The 20,477-nt window shown below is 41.2% G+C and overlaps 1 protein-coding gene across 13 annotated transcripts in view; it reads left to right on the top strand.

Annotated features, from left to right (window-relative positions):
* ZFP62 (ZFP62 zinc finger protein) overlaps window positions 1-20,380 on the top strand; it is a 49,618-nt gene extending 29,238 nt beyond the window's left edge. For 4 of the 13 annotated variants that reach the window (XR_009049204.1, XR_009049194.1, XR_009049200.1 and 1 more), the window contains 2 exons: window positions 12,047-12,141; window positions 14,934-17,267. The gene's annotated coding sequence lies outside the window, so the exon portion shown is untranslated. The other 9 variants (XR_009049209.1, XR_009049203.1, XR_009049201.1 and 6 more) reach the window with 6 other exon arrangements.
* Window positions 20,381-20,477: the final 97 nt, after the last annotated feature.

Raw genomic sequence — 20,477 nt, 5'->3', positions numbered from 1 at the left:
ATACTGATATGTAGAGTGTTCAATGAACCTTCTTTTCAATTTGAAAACTTAATAATTGCCACCATTTGTCAGGCATAAGTCTAGGTGTCTTGCATATATGATCTCTTAATTTTTATAGATCCACTCAAGGCAACCATTCTTATTCCCATTTTACAAACTAGAAAACTTGAGTTCAGATGAGTAAGATTTGGGATTTGAACCCACCTTTGAGTGTTTTTACCCCCATATCACTCTGCCTCTCACTTTATACAAGAAATATAAAGTCTTAAAAACTGGCTTTGGAAGATGTGATGTTTAATTTCATGTGTCAGATTGGCTGAAGCATGGTACCCAGATATTTGGTTAAACATTATTTTAGATGTTTCTGTCAGAGTCTTTTTGGATGAGATTTACATTTAAATTGATTGACTTTGAGTAAAGCACATTGCCCTCCATAATATGGGTGGGCCTTGTCCAATCAGCTGAAGGCCTGTATAGAACAGAAAGACTGACCCCCCCCCCACAACCCGAGCTAGCAGGAATTGTGCCAGCTGTGAGCCTTTGGACTTGAACTGCAACATCAACTCTTCCTTGTGGCTCTCCAGCCTGCTGGCCCACCCTGCAGATTTTGGACTTGCCAGTCTCCATAATTACACTAGCCAATTGCTTAACATCCATCAATCTCTCTCTTCTTCTTTTCCTCCTCGTCCCCCTCCTCCTCCTTCCCTTCCTCTCCTTTTTCCTCTTCCTCTTCCCCTTCCTTTTTCTCCTGCTCCTCCTTCTCCTCCCCCTCCTCCCCTTCTCTTCCTCTTTCTAGTTTCTCTCTCTCTCTAAGTAGATAGATAGATATACAGACAGATGGACACATGCTCTATTCTGTTCCTCTGGAGAAGCCCAACTAATACGAGGAGGAGAGAAAATTACAAAATGGAGGGAAGAAACCTGTGTTCTCAGAAATGAATGGTGGTAGACTGCAACTGAAAAGAACCAGAGAGAAAGTGAAGGAAGTTGATTTACTGCTATGTGCTGCTCTGAACTGCTTTCCTGCAACCTTCAGGGATTACTCTGAGGATGGCACAGCCACACAGATACTCAGGGGGTAAGTGAACTAATCTAAAACGTCTAGGCCAGAGTGGAGTCCTCTCCTAGTTTGTGATTATACATCTGTGGCAGAGTTCCTCTTCCTGGCTTTGTAGGAGGACTACTATTCCCACTTTCCTTTGCAGTTAAGGGTGATCATGTGACTGAGTTCTGGCCAAGGAAATGTGGATGGTGTCATATAAGCTACTTCCTGGCTCGGCCCATTAAAAAAAAGTCTGTAATCTTCCAGTTCTCTCTTCCACTGTTCCGGAAACCTGAGAAATTCATATTTCAAAATTAGTTGACTAGAAGGTAGAGGAGGGCCACCAGCACTGTATTAGACTTTGCATGAGCAAGAAATAAACCTTTAAGCACATTATCTCACTGAGATTTGAGGTTTATTTGTTCCCTTCTCTAGGCTACTCTGTCCTAAGGAAGGCAACTCCCATTAGTCTCTGTCTCATTGTTGCTCATTGTCATGTCCTCCAAGGCCTAGAACAATGCCTAGCACAGAGAAGACACTCAGTAAATACTTGTTGAATGAATGAATGGTGTACTAGCTAACTATGGTTCTAAGATGCCATAACAGAGATGCAAAAATCCAGCAGCGTAAATGACATATGTGTAGCAGTCCCAAGGTAGGACTGGCAGGGCGGCTGTGCCATCTGCCTCTGGGCCAGGTGACTGCTGCCATCCTACCATGCCCCCAGGTAACGGGCGAGGGAACGACAGGACATTCCTGATCCTTAGAAGGGCAAGGCTGCACACATTGCTTTCCCTCCTATCCCACTGGTCAAAACTGAGTTGCAAGGACATACCAAACTGCAAGGAAGGCTGAGATCAATTGAATTATCTGCCTGAAATCCTTCCTCTCTTCCCTGCTTTTGGCAAGGTTCACCAGGATGGAAAGTACTTCCCTACCCCATTGATTTTGGGCTTTGGCCGGGGGGCGTATGTGGCAGAAGTGACAGTATGTCTGTTCTGAGCTAAGGCCTTAGTGGCCTCTTGTGTTTCTGCTCACCTTACCAGCACAGCTGCCGCCCTATATTGAGAAGAGCCTTCCCCAGGTAGCTATTGGTCCAGAGGATGAGAGATAAGTGAAGCAACCCTAAATCAATTCAGAGCCTGAAGCAGAGCTGCCTCTGCTGAACTGAAATAAAAATAAATGGTTTTTTTGGGAAGCTACTGAGATTTTGGGGTTGCTTTTTATGCAGCATTAATGCAGCAGAAACCTAATGCAGTGGTCATGAACTCAGCCTCAACTGAAGAGTGCTACTGTTAACTAGGGGAAAATGAACATTAGTATACTATGAGCATTCTGTGGATATATGAAGGACCCCTCCCTGTATGGAACAGAAACAATCTGACCTGTGGGGGACTCCTTTATGAGTCCAGAGCATTGCCTACCCAGCTTAGTTAGCATGAATATAACGTAAGGTGGCACACTTTCCTGGGATTCTGCCGTGGGTGGAGGCACTGAAGATCAGCTGACCTGGGGCCAGCCACCTTGGTAGTAGCAACTCTGTCTGGAGGCATCTTGGGAATAAAGTATAAGTTGTGGGCAGGAGGGATGGTGATAATAGAAAACTCTGTAAAAACAAATAAAATAGTCACATTAACAAAAAAAGTTTGGGAAGAGTTTTCCCCATGAGTTAAGAGGTGGCGCTAATAATAGAATCCTGAAATAACTGTGTATATTACCATATTAAATAGTTAATTAGTGTCTATCTGTTGCCAATACAGCTGTAGAGAATGATGCTATTCCTATATGAATCCTATGCAAGATTTGCAATGCATGGAAAAGATAACTGATGCCTCTACCATACCAGTCAAAATTTACCTCTAAAAACCATTTTCTCCATGGTGCCTCGGTACCTCATACTCACAGTTTGCACACTGAAAATGTTTTTCAAAGGAAGCAGCTCTCTGTACTACTTGCTGGTTATTCTGCCAACAAGAATTTAGGTGTGCAGTAATGGAATCAATTTTTTTCTACTTGAGAAATTGCCAGAGGCCTGAAAAAGGTAAAAAGCTTTTGAAAGTATAGCAATTGGGGTGTGACTATCCATTTTGAGGTGGGTGAATTAATCCCTGATAAAGTTTTGGCTGCTTACTGGAAAATGAGGAAAATAAAACAGAGTTTAAAACATTTCTTCAAATGTGAATATATCCTAAATTTTACCTAGATTTTTTCAGTGTTTATCTCCCTACATTTTATTGTGAAAATTTAAAAACACTTAAAAATTCTGGTATGCCCTCCATCTAGATACAATGGTTGCTAATGTTTTACCATATTTGCTCTCTCTCCTTCTTCCCCAACCCCACCACACACACACCAACACACATCAGTTTTGAAACTAAGTTGTCAATATGACATCATGATCCTTAAATACTTCAGCGTGAATCTCCTAAGAATTAGGACAATCACCTGTATAACCTCAATGCCACTATCATACCTAAGAAAATTAACAATCAAAATAAAAAAAAAAAAGAAAATTAACAATCATTCTACAATCACAACTAATATCCAAGCCATATTTAAATTTTTTAATTGTCCCCTAAAGACTTCTATGCAGTTTCCCCCATGATCTAGTCAAGGTTTGTGGAGTCTATCTGGAAGTTAATCTGGAAAATCTCCCCCACCTTAACTTTTGTATGGTTTTGACCTATGACAGAGGATTTATAGAGAGTTGCACATTCTTCATTTGTCTGAGTGTTTCCTGATGGTGTTTTGTTTTTTTTTTAAGATTTGTTTTATTATTTATTTATTTTAGTTTTGGCTGCATTGGGTCTTTGTTGCTGTGCATGGACTTTCTCTAGTTGTGGCGAATGGGGGGCTATATTCATTGCCATACGCAGGTTTCTCACTGTGGTGGCTTCTTTTGTTGTGGAACACTGGCTCTAGGCGCAGGGGCTTCAGTAGTTTCAGCTTGTGGGCTCAGCAGTTGTGGCTCGCGGATTCTAGAACGCAGGCTCAGTAGTTGTGGCACATGGGCTTAGTTGCTCTACGGCATGTGGGATCTTCCCAGCCCAGGGCTCGAACCCATGTGCTCTGCATTGGCAGGCGGATTCTTAACCACTGCACTGACAGGGAAGCCCACCTGATGGCACTCTTTAACTTTTACTTTTAAGCCTGTTTTACCCTTAAAATGGAAATTCAATCAGGAGGCTTGAGTAATTTTGGGTTAAACATCATTCACAAGAATACTTCAGAAGCATCTCATGAAGAGGTTCATATGTTGGGTTTTTCTACTACTAGTGATGCTAAAGGTGATGGCTGGGTTGAGAGAGTGACTGCCATACCTCCAATGGAGAAGCATCTGCCTTGGGTACCAAAGGAACATCTTTCCCTTTGAAATTAGTAATGATCTGTGGAGTGGTACTTCACCTTTGTGGGGATAACCTATTGCCCAAGTAACTTTCATGTAGTGATTGAGTACCCATTTGATTATTCTTGCCTGTGCCAGTTATTATATTGGGAGATGAAAGATAAGGGGGCTAGTTGGGCTCATTGCCACTAGAATGTCATTTCCAGCCTCTTTCAGGAACACAACTAGGAGATCATATACACATATATATATGGAGGGGGTAGAATATGAATTGTAAGCGTTCATATTGTTATGGGCATTTAGCATAATAGTATTTTTCTTAAATTCTCTTTTATTTTTTCCCTCTTATACTCTAATATTACTGTATAATGTTACAGTATGTAATATTACTCTGCATATGGCTAGAGTGTTCAGGTTACCCCAAATAAGTTTCTTTTCATTGTTGTTTGAATAATCAGTTTTATATAGGGTTGGGTCATTTGCTTCTTTTAAGGTCCAACTTTAGGGCATTTTTCCTTTATGATTTACTCTTATTTCTGAATATGTAAACTACATGATTCAAAAATCAACATTGTATAAATATGTTTAGTCAGAGAAGTTTCACTCCCATGAATGTCATCTCCACCCTGTTCCAATCTGCCCCTTATAGGTAACCATTTTTATTAGTTTCTGGCTTTTCCTTGCCTATACTTTTCTCTCTCTTTTTTTTTTTTTTTTGCAGAAATGAGCAAATACATATGTATATCTTAATTCCCCCTTCTTTCTTACACAAAATGTGGCACAGTATATATTGTCTTGCTTTTTTTCTCTTAATATATGTCAAAGGACTCATTCCATATCTTAAGGTTCATAGGTAACTTAAATGCTAAAGTTTGCTAACTGTTTACTATGTATCTATATCTACATCTGTCTATATCCATATCTCTTTATATATCTCAAGTGTATTGGTCAGAGTAGGCTAGCCAATGCTAAAGTAACAAATAAACCCCCAAAACTTAATGGCTTTACAAAGAAAGGTTGATTTCTTGCTTACATAAAGTCTTATGTGGGTTGGGCAATCTTCCTTTGTCTTGTAGCCACATGAGCTAAAACATGTGTCCCCCATGGTGGCCAGTTTAAGTAGCCAGGCCTAGAAATAGCCCACACCACAGCCCAATCACATGGCCCCAAACTAACTACAACAGAGGTTGAAAATGTGGTGTCAAGTTCATAAAGAGGAAACAGAAATGGAATTTGGTGAATACATAGCATTGTCTCTCCCAAGCCAGGCTTTATATTTATTCTCTCATATAAACCCTACAACAGCACTGCAAGTTAGGTGCTTTGATTTTTCCCATCTTACATTTAAGGATGTTGAGCCTCCAAGGCCTTATGTGCCTTTCAAAATCATAGTGTTCCTGTGTGTCAGAATTAGTTTCAAATCCTAGTGTATCTGCCTCCAAAGCCTGTACATTCCATGGCCAACCTGTATCGTCCACTGAAAAAGCACGGCAAATCCATTTCATCCACACATAAATGCAAAATTTGGAGAAACAGAGGTTGAAGCAATTGGTACAGGAGAATAAGTATTTAGACTTAAGATATAAGAAAGAGTAAAAGATAAAAATTAAATCCCTGGAACAATAAAGACTAAACTATCACAGAACACAATGTTTCGGTAACATTGGATGACAAAATAGCTTTATTTATAATTTCTGAATCAAGAGCTAATTGTTATAGGAATTTTTAAAAAATTCAAAGTGAAACTGCAAACACTTTATTTTCTCTAAGTAAAAGCATCATATATTCTTTGCATGAGAGAAATTATGACTCTTTCAACCATTTAGGGTAGCTTTGGGGGATTATCCCAACTAATCTCCATGGATTTCAAAGTTGAAAAACCTTCCCTTTAGAGGAAGAAATAAAACAAATGTTAAAAACCACTATGGCCATTTGGACAGTGCCTTTAGTTCCACATTATCACTTATACTTAATGCCTAATATTAGGTCAACAATATTTGATTCCAATGTATGCTTTTAGTAAGTGACTACAGCAAAATGAACAAAACTGGAAACTTTAAATGATTTAAATGAAGCATTGGCCATCTATATGCAGAGACTGCAGATTCCATGAAAAGATAAGGTGGTTCCAAAGGGTGAATTTTCCAGAATAAGGCAAAACTTACCCTATCCTGTGAGTGTGAAATCAAATCATCCTGTCAGTCGGTCCAATACAGTTTTCACGATAATGCCCTGCAAGTCTCAACATCATATCAGTGCATTTCAAACATTTTGGACCCTGACTACAGTAAGAAACATCGTTAACTATGTATACATACAGTGACTCACAGACACAGAAGATTTTTTTGAGATAAAATACAGGCAGTACTCTCTGATCCCCTCCCCTAACCCACCCTACCTCCTACTCAAAATGCTGGCATGACCTGGGTTCATAACCTGTAGGTGTTGTGACCCACAGTTTGAAACCCCTGAGCTATTGCCTATTGATTTGGCTGGCCAAACCACCCTGTGTAGAATATTTCTTTTCTCTTTTTGTCTCACAGCTCCCAGAGGGAAGGGGGACACAGTGCTTGGAGAGGGAACTGTCACCTGGGAGTTAGTAACCAAATCGCGGAGCCTGGAGAAATCAGCACCATTTGTGGAAGTTCCCACCTTTGCTAAGACATGACAAGACCCCTTTAATACCATCCTCAAAAGTGTTGAGGTTCACTTAGCATGTTTTCCTGTTACTAGAAATGCCAGATTTGGCAAAACAAATTAAAAATAAAAATAGGGCTCCCAGTTAAATTTGAATTTCAGATAAACAAGGAATAGTCTTTTTTTTAGTGTTAAGTATGTCTCATGCAATAACAATTATTCCTTGTTTGTCTGAAGTTCAAATTTAACTGGTTGTCCTGTGTTTTATCTGGCAACTCAACTGGTTACACATCCTATCCCTTTACTGTGAAGGTCCTAAATCTGATGGATGGTACTAGGCTGGACAGGATATGGGCATTGCTGCTGGGAGGAAGTGGGGGACATCTCTGCAGCCTCCTGCTTCCCTCAATTTTCATTGCTGGCTTCACACCCCGCAGCCCCCTGAAGGGTTCCCTCATCTGGAGGGCACCCTCTCAGTCGGGGTAGTGGATTGGCCAGGTGGCACAAACCTTGACCCTGCTATGTCCCCTTGACCCCTTGGTCCTCCTGGACCTTGCCATGCCAAACCTCTGGGATACATGCTGTCCCACTGCCACCTCTAGCTCAGTGGCAAAGGGATAGTCACCAGCCCTATCCAGCTGTTGAAGAGAACCCAGTCTTTCCTTCCTGTAGTCACTCCAGTCTCTAGAGTGCCCACTGGGAGGACAGGAACTAACTTCCTACTTCACTCCTCCAGAGCCTATACCCCCAGCCTCCCTCCTGCCTCTGCTTTTCTCCAATTCTATAATCCCCAAGAAAAGTCTTGCCTTTCCATTGAAGCATATTCTCTGTCCCACGTAGTCCAAGTCTATTCATCCTCTCAGAATTAGGACCGCCGGACTTGGTTTTTCTTCTCATTTTCCCTTACCCACCCCCCAGCAGGAAATTGGTCAGTTTGAAATGGCTCACAAATGGATGGTTTAGCAAAGTGCTTCGATCTTCCCTGCCTCCTTGCTGTTTCAGCGGTTCCCTTAATATTTGGTTAACAGGAAGGACAAATGTCACCTCCTGGTCAAAGCTTCAGGTCGAGTTCTGAGCTCTGGGGCTTCGCAGGGCCTCCCTCCATGGTCTGGGTTGTGTTGTGAGGCTGTTGACCTGTCTGTTTCTTCAATGGGCTGTGAGCAGCTGGAGGACAGGGGCTCCACGTTTGTGGAATCACACATGAAGTAGAGCTCGCTGTAGCTCGATTGAGAGGGGCAGTTGAAAAGTATGGACCATGGTCCTTGGTGTACCTTCTGTCTGGCTTTCATCAAACTTTTTTAGTAAACACACCTTCTTCCCTCTGACTACCAAGACCCAGCAAGACCTGCTGCCCAGGCCACAATTCTTTCTGGGGCCTTCTGTCCCTTTGTTAACACTTACTTATTCAGACCTTTCTGCCAGGGCCATCTGGGTCTTCCAAAGTGGCATTAAAGAAAAAAAGAAAGAAAGAAAAGAAACTAATCATTGCTAATGCGTAAATGATTGTCATTGGGATACATCTGAAATTTTGTATTTTAAAGAAACTAACAGGTATTATTAAGCTCTGCTATATGTGCCTCATATTGCTAGTGTCGCGTAAGGTTAAGATGGAAGTTCCTGCATTCAAGAGTCATCCTGGAAGATAAGATTTAAATACACAAAAACCCATTTAAAGATGACCCAAAGAGACTAGTAGATAATAAAATCCATTTCAAGTGGCTTATAAAGGTCATATAATGACACTGTGTTTCGTCATCTGTGAAGGATTTTTTTTTTAAAGACACTTTTTAAAAAAAATTAATTTATTAATTTATTTAATTTTGGCTGCGTTGAGTCTTCGTTGCTGTGCACGGGCTTTCTCTAGTTGCAGAGAGCAGATGCTACTCTGTTGCGGGGAGTGGGCTTCTCATTGCAGTGGCTTCTCTTGTTGCGAAACAGACTCTAGGGGCATGAGCTTCAGTAGCTGTGGCACTCAGGCTTAGGGTAGTTGTGGCTCATGGGCTCTAGAGCGCAGGCTCAGTAGTTGTGGTGCACGGGCTTAGTCACTCCGCAGCATGTGGGATCTTCCTGGACCAGGGCTGGAACCCGTGTCCCCTGCATTGGCAGGCAGCTTCTTAACCACTGCGCCACCAGGGAAGTGCCCTGTGGAGGATTTGGTAAGCTTATTCCTAAAGTTTCTTTATTTGTTCCAAATAAATCACCAAGTAGATCTTTCAAATTTTATAATGTATGATAAAATAACATGACATGGTACTCATTACGTGTCAGGCACCATTGCTGGCAACTCCTCCAATCTTTACAAGAATACCGCGAGGTGGCCATTATTCATTTCCCATTTGGCAGGTGGGGAAACTTAGGCATTGAGAGCTTAAAGAATTGCCCATGGGCACAGAGCTTGGTGGTGGAGCTGGCAGCAGAACCTGAGACATGAGGACCTTGAGTGTGCACGTAATGGCAGTGCCACGGTGTCTCTCTACATAGGCCTAAACTTTGCACTTTCCCGTACTTTTCAGATCGCATTTTTTTACTTTTTAAATGGGAAAACAATGTATTATTCTTGGAATGCCTATTCTATTTTCCATTACCCCACAAACTTGGCCTCTTTTTCAAATTTGTACAATCTGCAACCAAATTTCTAACATTTTCTTGGCTGTATCTCTTCTCTAGGGATTTGGTTAAGTGGAATCTATAAATTTCACTCAGTTCTGAGCCCAAAGTCCTGCCGCATCCACTATATAACGTTTCTTTCTTCTTTTTCTCAAAATTTATCACCTTGACTCTTCCACATATTGTATTACTCTTTTCTACCTGTCTTTCTTAATTTAGATTCCACAACCTCCCTGTGAGAATTTCCATAGTATGGGATTTCACTGAAACTTCGATTTCTTCTGTGGCTGTTCCCACCTCTACTACATCCTGTAGCTGTTCACACTCTACTGGAGTCTCTCAAGATACTGCTGGGGGTGAGGTGGAACTGAGGGATGAGGAAAAGAGTAAGACTAGGGACAGCTGTACCACAGTGAATTCCAGTACAAGACAAAGAAGAATCAATGCTGACAGCTACTGAGGTTGCAAGGAGGGAGTGACATTTGAGCTGGTAACAGGAGACTTCTGAGGACTTTGGTGGGTGGAGAAGGAAGAGGTGGCACCCCACGCTGAGGGAGGGGAGATGAATCTGGAGTTTCTGTGTTCCTCAGACCAACCATCCCTGATCTCTTTCCTGGAACAAACTGCCTGTGGTGTTTCAGGTACTAACAAAGCCCAGAAAAAAAGTAAATCAAATGTTTTCCTTGAAATATTCTCCTCACTCTGGGTTGCAGCTGAGTAATGTGATCCATTTCATACATCACACCCAATTCTCTATTGAAATTCTAATTATTTTTCACCCACTCAAGAAGGCATGTCAGAATACAAGTTTAATATTCCCCTAGACGTGACCTCAAGTGGGTCTGATTTATTTAGAAGCACTAATCACCTGAAAAGGTCAGTCCTTTAACAGTTACCAGGAATGGTCAGTGCATGACACAATGCAGAGGTGATTGCCACACAGCAGTGAGATAACTGGGAGGTGGCAGGCAGAGGAAGGAGTGGATTAACTCCCAGAAGCTGGTGGCTTCTTAAACAATTTTTTTATTTTTCGCCTTGAACAGTTTCCAAATAATACTTAATGAGTGTTTGCTGGGGGTGTTGGATTACCTTTAACTTCTGTGCTTCCATTATTCTGGAGGAGTCTAGTATTGGTATGGGGGGTGGGGGTGGTGGATGTGAATACTATACCTTTGTCCCAAAATAAGGTGGAAAACAGTGAATTATACACCTAGGAAAAGATCAGAGACGGTACTTTAAAGGACTAATGCGTGTGTTTCTCGTTTTATGATTAATAAAGACTATTACTGAGAATTATTTAAAATGTTTCTAACAATTAGAAGTAGTTGTTCTGGTTTAAACCCCATTTTAAAAAAGATAAAGGAATTATGATAAGGTTATAATTTTGGTTTGGGGGTAGTAGTTGTAATTGTTTTCCTGAAAGTACTTTTTAACTGCTCCTACACAAGGAAATGCTTGAAAGGATTTGATTGGAGTGTGTGAAACCTGGTCTCTACAATCAGGACATGCATCCAAGCTCCTGGCACCAGGCCTAGATTAGATAAGGATTAGAAATATTCCTATCTGAGCTTGATTCTACTTGAAGTAAAGGATTTATGATCCTAAACCAGGGGTTCCTCTCTCCTGGATCCTTGCCGGTGAGCCACCTACCCTCAGGAAGTATTCCTAATTAATTTTGCATCCCTCTAAACACATCTTTATTCTTTACACCAGCACTTCTGCACTGTCTTCAGGGTTCTACTTGTAAGTTTTTGTTCTTTCTTGAGAACCAGTTTCCTCTCTCCCTGTGAACTGATATATCCTGAAGGCAAAAGTCACTTCTATTTCAGACTGTTCTCCCTTGATGGCCCCTTCTCCCTTTCCTCCCCTCTCCCCACCACACCCCACCAGTGGAGGCCCTACAGGAAAACCTGTAGGGCATCCTGGCATCAGTATCCAAGGTTTCAAATATTCACTAGGTAACTGGACAACCCGTGCTGATGGAGCTGGTCTAAGGGAATACTGACCTGAGAAAAATGCTTCTGGTTTAAATGCAAATTCACAGATTTAAAAAACAACCAATCAACCAACCCAGTGAGAATCAGAACTTACAACATTGTCAAAGAAAGGTGTATAAAAGCACACTGGCTTTCTCTATGATATGATCAAACTTTGAGAGGCCTGAAAAAGGGAGAGGCCAGGTGAGAAACGGGAGCAGTTTCCTAAGGGAGGGGATGCTCAGGGCTTTCTCTATTCTCAGATGGAGAGGACATTGAGGGGTTCTCCCATGAAAGCTCAAAGCGACTAGCACCCTAGCACTTTCTGATTGCTATCTGGAAACTTCTAAACACCATAGGTATTTACATAGCTCTTTTCAGTTATAAAAGTGTTCCCACAGACTTGGTTTCATTTGATCCTCACAAATGCCTTGCCAGGAATGAAAGACAGATTTCACTACCTGAGCCTTGGAAAAGGAAATCCAATCTCCTGAGTCCGCAGAAATCAGAGGAGCCAGAATCTGAGCTGGCAGGTAAATGTTCATTGAATTGAAAAAATTCAGATATATGTGAGTATTATAAGGTAAACAGAGTCTCTTCCTTTAAGAAGTTCATAATCTAGTTGGGGAGAAATGCCCCAAGTTAATATAATTAAAATAATACTAGGATTAAAAAAGGGAGGACCAGACACAGATAGTTAAGTTCATCCTTCATTGTGAAATGAAGCAAGAAAGCGTACTTAAATAGCTTTCATCCCATGATGGAACTGAAATTCCCAAGTGTCCTCCATCCACCACCCCACCTTCATCCTAAGTCTCTGCTTAATATCCTGGGTTTCACTTGGATTTCTTACGGCATCTACACAGTCTTCAGCTTTACACCTTAGCTGTGGAGATGTCTGGGCTTGTCACCTCCTCTTCAGTCCCATACTTGCAGTGCAATTCCAGGCCCCCACACCCAATTTTTATTTATTTATTTACTTTTATCCACAAGGAACATAAAAAAGGGAGTGGGGGTGATCTGTCTTCAGAGTTCCAGAAAAGTCCACCCTCACCTCCTGGAGGTGCTGAAGGGAGATTTTAGAAAATGGTATAATGACTAATAAATCACACATGAAGAGAGACTTATAGGCAGAGGGCATTTCAGAAAGGAAAACCAACCAGGCCAAAGACAGAGTGAGTGAGAAGACAAGGAGAAAGTCAGAATACTCCCATGGTCAAGACTGTCTCCATTTGACACAGGAGAAACATGGTATGATGATTATGTACATACTAAGAATCGGATAACAGATCATTTAAAATTGGGATTTCCCAAAATCTAGGAGGGCATTGACCCATATCCACCATTCTCGAGAAAACACAAATTCCTCCCAGACACCTCTTTCTTCATCTGGGGATTCTGCAGGCTTTTATGTGGAGGCTGTTGTCCAGTCTCCCTATTTTTTCCTAATATCACACTGGCAAAAACAGATACTACACAGTGGAAACAACTTAAATATCCATCAACTGATGAATGAATAAACAACACACATACAGTGGGATGTTATTCAGCCACAAAAAAGAATGAAGTGCTAATACATATACTATAACCTTAAAAACTATGCTAAGTGAAAGAAGTCAGACACATACTGTCTGATGCCATTCATATGAAATGTCCAGAATAGGCCAAATGTAAAGTAAATCAATGGTTGCCATGGGCGAGGAAGGCAGAAATGGGGAGTGATTGCTAATGGACATGGGGTTTCTTTCATGGGTGATGAAAATGTTCTGGATAAGTGGTGATGGTTGTATAACTATGTCAACATACTAAAAACCACTAAATCATACACTTTGGAAGGATGAAAAAAAGGGTGTACAATGTTAGAGTTTTAGTTTAAATTTAAGGAAAACATGAGGGAACTTAATTAGATTAAAATAGATCAAATTGGATTAAAATTGGATCAAAAATAGAATAAGCATAACTAAAAACTATTCACAAAGCATGAAAAATGGCAAAGACATAAAGACATAAAAATGAGGGAGGTGGAAGATAGTCAAATGAGTTCCAGCATGTACAAAATTGGTTTTCCTAAGATGAGAATAGAACAAATGAAACAGAAAAAAGAAAAAAAAAAAAGTAAAGAAGTACTAGCCTGAAACTTTTCTGAATTAATCGTAACAGTAACCGACATTTACTGAGTACTTACTATATATGTTGGGCATAGTTTGAAGCACTTGACATGGATGATCTCACTGAATGCTCATGGTAACTGAATAACATTAGGTAGTGTTATCATCCCTACTGTATTCATGAGAAAACGAAGGCACAGAGAGGGTTAGTAACTTGCCAAAGGAAATCCTGCAGTAAGTGGCAGAACTGGAATAAAATAAAAGTTGTACCTGCAGATTTAAAGGGTGTAATGTGTCCAGAAAAAAACTAGTATAACTAAGTCACTGTAGTAAATTTTACTGCACTTCATAGATAATGGAAAACCTATATGGGCAACAGATTGAAAAATCCATTTCTTCCAAAGGGAAACATCAAGCTGGCTTCAGATTGCTCCTTAGCATCAGTTCAGGTCAGGTCATAAGGTTGAGCAAGGCAAACAAATCTTGAACAAGTGTCCTCCAAGATTTTGTCCTTTAAGTAGAAAAGCTGAAACTATTGTCATTCATGCTAGAGGTCTGCTACCTGAGAGAAACTTTCTCTGAGTTCAGCAAATCCCAGGAAGCAGCTGGCTGGCCAGTCTTGAGTCCTGTGTGACCCAATTCCCATGAACAGGGTATGAGCTGTACCGACTGGCTCAGGTTGGCAGGAGACAGAGAGAAGCACACAGTCACGAAATAATTGGGAGATGAACTTCAAGGGGTATGTTGATTGACTAGATGTGGGCACTTTGCGGAGGAGCTGGATTTCTGGCACAAGCATTTGGTTGGATGATGGAGCTACTCACTGAGAAGGGGAATGCTGGGGGAGAAGCTGGGAAAAATAGTGTGAGTTCAGTTTTGGACACTTGAATTAGAGCAATCTGTGAGGGGACCAAGCTGAGATGTCAAGCACGCAGCTGGATATATGGGCTTGGAGGATGGAGAAGGGGCCTGGGGGGCTTATTTGGCTGTCTCTGACACAGTTGATAATGGAAGCTAGGTGACTTCTGTGGGATTGTAAGCAGCTTTTGGCAGGAAAGAGCTCTTTGCAGGAAAGAGCTCTCTGCTGGAGACCCCTTTTGTCTTGACACTAACCTTAAACCTGGCACCCCCATGCTCTACTCATCTCTGGCCCTAGCACACCTTTCAGATCTTTTGATCACACAATACCTTGCCTAACATGTTGGTTCTTTCCATAGATCAAAGAAGTAGAAGTGAAGAATAAGTAATTAACTGATGACCAGATCTCTCAGCTTCTGCTTCCGTGATCTTGCAAAGAAACTGTGTGAGCAAGATAGCATCTAAAGAGAAATCACAGGAAGTCAATAAGCCTGCACACAAGCCTGCACACAGTGGGGAATTGAGAGGACTCTGATCCCCTGTTTCCATAATTAACTGAGATTACTTTCTTTTTTCCCTTTAAAAACTTTCATGGCCCAGCAGAATCTTCAGAGATGACTTTGGGGGAAAACTGAGTCCACCATCTCCCCAGATTGCCAGCACTCGGATTAAAAGCAACTTTCCTTTCTACCTACATTTTTCTCCCTTGAGTACTGATTTTTGAGTGGTGAGCAGTCAGATCTGAGTTTGGTAACAGGATTACCTAAAAAGAAAGTGTTGGGTAGAGAATAAGAGAGGGGAGGAAGAAGCTAGTTAGGAAGGCTGAGAAGGAGTGGTCAGAGAGGGAAAGTGTGGTGGCAAGGGACTTAAGGGCACCCAGGAAAGTGTGGTGGCAAGGGACTTAAGGGGGAAGAGTGTGGGAAAGAGAGGTACACAGTCACAGGTGCGCAGTTGAGTGGTTCAGAGTTGCTAAGAGGTACAATAATATAAAGGGAGAAAATGAATATGGCTGTTTTCTTATGGGTCAGAATTTTAAATACATTCCGGGATAAAAGAACATGTGACAAATAGCAAATATACAAACTGACTTTTGTACCTATCTGACTTTGGACTAAAAGCAGTACAAAGAATATTTGATAAAGTAAGGAGGAACCCATTAAATTATAAAAGAGTATCTACGAGGGTGAGACATAAATATCTGCACTCCGGTTCTGCTGGCCGCACTGTCTTATCAGCGCTTTCTGCGTGCAAGGCTACTGTCTCCCTAGTCACTGCTGTGCAGATGTGAACACGTTACATTTGTAACTGCAGTGCGAGCAAAAATGGATGCCCCACTTGTGATTTGCATGAAAGAAGAGCAGCATGCAGTGATTCATTTTTTTGTGGTCTGAGGGTGCACCTGGTGCTGTTATTTATCGAAGACTTTGTGCACAGTATGGAGAAAGTGTTGTGTCGCAAGGAAAGGTGTATGAATGGATACAGATACTTATTGAAGAGCTGAAGCCTAAACTTTGGATTAAACGCAGAGGACTGCTATCCAAGGGTGTTGTGATCTTGCATGACAATGCACAACTGCACACTTCTGCTCACACTGTAGGCCCTCTGCAAAAACTTCCTTTTGAGGTGTTAAAGCATCCTCCCGATAATCCTTATCTTGCTCCATTGGACTTTCACCTGCTTGGTCTCCTGTGAGGACAAAGATTCGCTTCTGATGAAGTGAAGACAGCAGTGCATTCGTGGCTCACAGCTCAGCCTAAAACATTTCTTAATGAGGGAATACAAAAGCTTGCTAACAGATGGACAAAGTGTATTGAAAAGCAAGGAGATGGTATCGAAAAAGGATGTTTTTGTCTTTTCTAAAAGTTAATGAAAATAAATTCTACAGCCAGAGTGCAGATAATGTTTGACTCACTCTCATAGTTTCTAAAATGAATCCAAAGTAATTATCATCTGAAAAATATATGTTGGTGAAAATATCCAGGAAAACATCGAGAAACAAGATAATGGGGAAGATGGTGCCGGCAGAGTGTGAAGAAAAGGAACCTCCTGCCCACTGGAGTCAAAGCAGTGACACCTTTCTGTAGGTCTCATATGTGTCAAAAGCCTTCAACAGTGAGTGCACCTTTTGACAACAGTTCCAGGATTTTATCCTGAGGAAGTAATTAGGGATGTGCACAGAGATTTAGCTACAAGTAATTTCGCAAAAGTGAAAAGTTGGAAGCACACCAAATGTACAAAAACAGGGACAATAATTATGGTACATTTGTATAATGGGAGACCACAGTCATTAAAAATGCCATAGAAGTATATTTTCTGACATGGGAAAAAAGTTTGCAATATATAAAGCAATAAAAATTAATTATAATATGATCTCAAATATGCACATATATAAACATAACAAATTATTTCTGGCTGCTGGCTTTACATATGGGTTTTTTTTTTTTTTTACATATGGTTTTTATTTTTTAATTTTGCTTATTTGTGATTTACTATTTTTCTGTAATAAATATATATTTCTTTTACAATAATTTTAAAAAACCTGGTAATTATGTAAAGGTGAAAGGAGAAAAGAAAGAAAATTAAACTATAACTGATTATCAATAAATAAGCAAATCATAAAGTGCTAATATTTATCCTGAGTTAATTAGATTTAGTTTTTCTGCTATCAGAGGGAATGAGGCCTACAAATAGAAACTGTCTTGTGTTATAGAAAATAAAGTTACAGTTTAGGCATACTTGTCTTTGAATTGTGAAATTTGTACCTGTTACATATATATGTGTATATAGAGAAAATATTTCGAAAGATATCCACTAAATTTAAAAGTGGTTCCTTTCAGCAGGAAGGGATTAGTGGAGGTGGGAAGATAATTGACTTTTTCTTTACACAACTCTGTTGTTTGACTTATTATAACAAGCATGCAAAAAGTCTAAGCATTTAAAAAGTGGTTATAATTTTGAAAATATTTAGAAACATGAGAGCATCTATGGTATGATGATAAAATATCATAATGCAAAATATGCATACTATGCTGATCACCATGTTCATGTATCTGCAGGTGAGAAAGGCCTGGACAAGACTATCCATCATGAAAATAGTTGTTCAAGTTCATTCATTCATTTATTCCACAAACATTTGTGGAGCACCTACTAAGGGCCAGGCACATGGCCCTGTTCCAGGCACTTGGGATACAGCAAGAAATCAAACAGCCAAATATGCCTCCCCTCATGGAACTGACGTGCTCGCAGGGAGAGACAGACAGGAGGTAGCATCATACATATGCTGGGAGTTGATACATGAGTGCTACTGGAAAAAATGCAGCAGAGTAAGGGAGACTGGCAGTGCTGTGCGTGAGGGACAGGGTTTAAATACGTTGGTCAGGGAAGGCCTCACTGAGAAGGTGACATTTGAGAAAATGTTTGAAAGAGTAATGAAAATATCCAGAAGAGCTTTATAAGCAGAGAGAACAGCTGGTACAAAGGCCCTGAGGTGGGTCCAAGGAATAGTGATGAGACAGAGTAAACAAAGGGAGAGCAAGTTAGACTTTGGCTTTTTATTCCAAGTGAACTGGGGAGCCACTGTGGGGTTTTAAGCAGAGAAATGCCAGGATCCCTCTGGCTGCTGTGTGAAGACTAGGCTACTGGAGGAGGGGGGCAAAGGCAGAGGGACCTGGTTGTCTAGGTGTGGGATGAAGGTGGCTGTGAGAATACTGAGGTGTTGAATCCTAGACACAGCTTGAAGATAGAGCCAACAGGATTTCCAGACAGACTGGGTAGAGGATGTAAGAGAGGAGGATGAGGATGGCTCTTGGCATTCTGGCCTGAGTAAATGAAGTGGAGTTACAATTAATTCAGATGAGAAAGACAGCTGGGTGGAGTAGGTTTGGGGTTGCTGAAAGATCAGGAACTTATTTGTGAACCTGTATTGTTTTAGTGTAGCAGCATTATAAATTTTTTTTTAAGAATGTTTCTAATATTATATCTTTCCAAATGAAAATATCATTTTGAGACTCCTGACATACAACTATTATATTCCCAGTACTCAAAATATGCAAGCTGGTCACTGCTAGTAATCTGGAGAAATCACATGGATAGAAGATATTCCAAAAGACTGGAATCTAGTCCAGTTTTCAAAAGGGGGGGGGGGGGGCAGGAACAGAGGCTGCAAATCTGTCCATAGTCCTGGCAAGGTTCTAGAAAATGTCATTAAATGGATGAACTCCTCTTGGATTCAGCCTGAGGTTAACAGCAAGTCAGATCAATGCATGTACTAGAAAAACCCAGTCTTTTATCCTGTGTCTTCTTTACTACTCATAAGAACACTTAACTTCTGACACAAAATGTGTGGGGGTTTTCTCCCACCAAGCAGTTCTCTGTGACACCAGCTGGTTGTCCTACAATTTAACTCAATTCTGACACAATCCATAATAACATTGGATCCCACAAGTTAGGGGCTCAGTACCATGAGACTGACTCCGCTACAGATGTCAATTCCAAGTAGGAGGTCCCCAAGTTACTCACAACTTCTGTTCTACCTGGAGGTTCCAGTAACCTCCTACCCCTTGGATTTGATTATTTGCTAGAACAGCTTACAGAACTCAGGGAAACACTTCTTTATGGTTATTAGTTTATTAAAGGATACAGATGAATGCCAGATGAGATACAGAGGTTGAGGCCTGGGAGGGTCCTGAGCACAGGAGCTCCTGTCCTCCTGGAGCTGGGGGTGTGGCACCCTCCTGGTATGTGGATGTGTTCACTGACTTGGAAGCTATCTGAACCCCATACCATTGGGATTTTAGTGCATGCTTGATCACCTAGGCATGATCTATCATTAGCTCCATTTTCAACCATTCTCTCATCTCAAGAGAATGGCGTTGGGGTGGGGGGATGGTGGGGATGGCTGGGGAGGGGGTTGCTAAAGAATTCCAACCTTCTAATCATGGCTTGGTCTTTCCCATCCAGAAGCTGTCCAGGAACCCAGCCAAAGTTGCTTCATTAGAACAAATGACACTCCTATCACCCAGGAAATGCCAAGTGTTTCAGTGGCCGTGTATCAGGAACTAGGGTCAAAGATTAAATATTGGAACAAAAGATCCTCCTAGTGCTCTTATCACTTACGAAAATTCCAAAGATTTTAAGAGCGTGGTATCAGAAACTAGACAAAGACCAAATACATTTATTTCTTCTTATAAATCACAGTACCAGAGAAGATATGCCAGAAGACTGGAGCCTAAGTTCCTGTTTTCAATAAGAGGGGAAAAAAACAACGGCTGCAAATCCACCCATAGTCCTGGCAAAATTCTAGAACACGTCATATAAATGGATGACATATGAACAAAAATTAGTAGTAGCTTCTTCTGCATTCAGCTTTAAGTCAAGAGCAAGTCTGACCAATACATTTAGAAAAAAGCAACCAGGACAATTTTGGAACTTGTAAGTTCAATGTTTGAAGGTGTAGCAACATAGGTTAGTGTCACTGACTGGGAAGTTCACGTCCAGCCTCTTTCATTTTCTAACCTCGGGCAGACCTCTCTGTTGCTCAGGGAATGGTAACCGTGGTCCCGACATGTGGGTACTAATAATTGAAGTGTTTCCCACGATACGTGTACAACAGAGAGCTGTCTTTGGGGCGTGAAGGGTGGAAAGCTTACTCTATGAGTAATCTCACTCTTTCTCTTTTCAGACGCAAGGAAGGTCCTGCCTCCATGAAAAAACAGTGAACAAAACAGTTTTCCTCTAGTACTGCTACAGAACTCTCAGCACAGGAACGGGTGAACACAGACCTTGGTTCTTGCAGAACTGCTTCTCACCAGAGGACTCGCATCCAGAGAGGGGAGCGCCCTGGGCCTTCTCCAGAACCCCCAACAAGCGAGCGGTTGCCAGGCGACCGTAAGACCGCGGGGTCG

Source organism: Hippopotamus amphibius, chromosome 15 (assembly GCF_030028045.1).
Source record: "Hippopotamus amphibius kiboko isolate mHipAmp2 chromosome 15, mHipAmp2.hap2, whole genome shotgun sequence".
NCBI classification, from domain to species: Eukaryota; Metazoa; Chordata; class Mammalia; order Artiodactyla; family Hippopotamidae; genus Hippopotamus; species Hippopotamus amphibius.
Note: the sequence above shows the minus strand (reverse complement) of the source record. Positions and strands in the feature narration are given on the sequence as shown.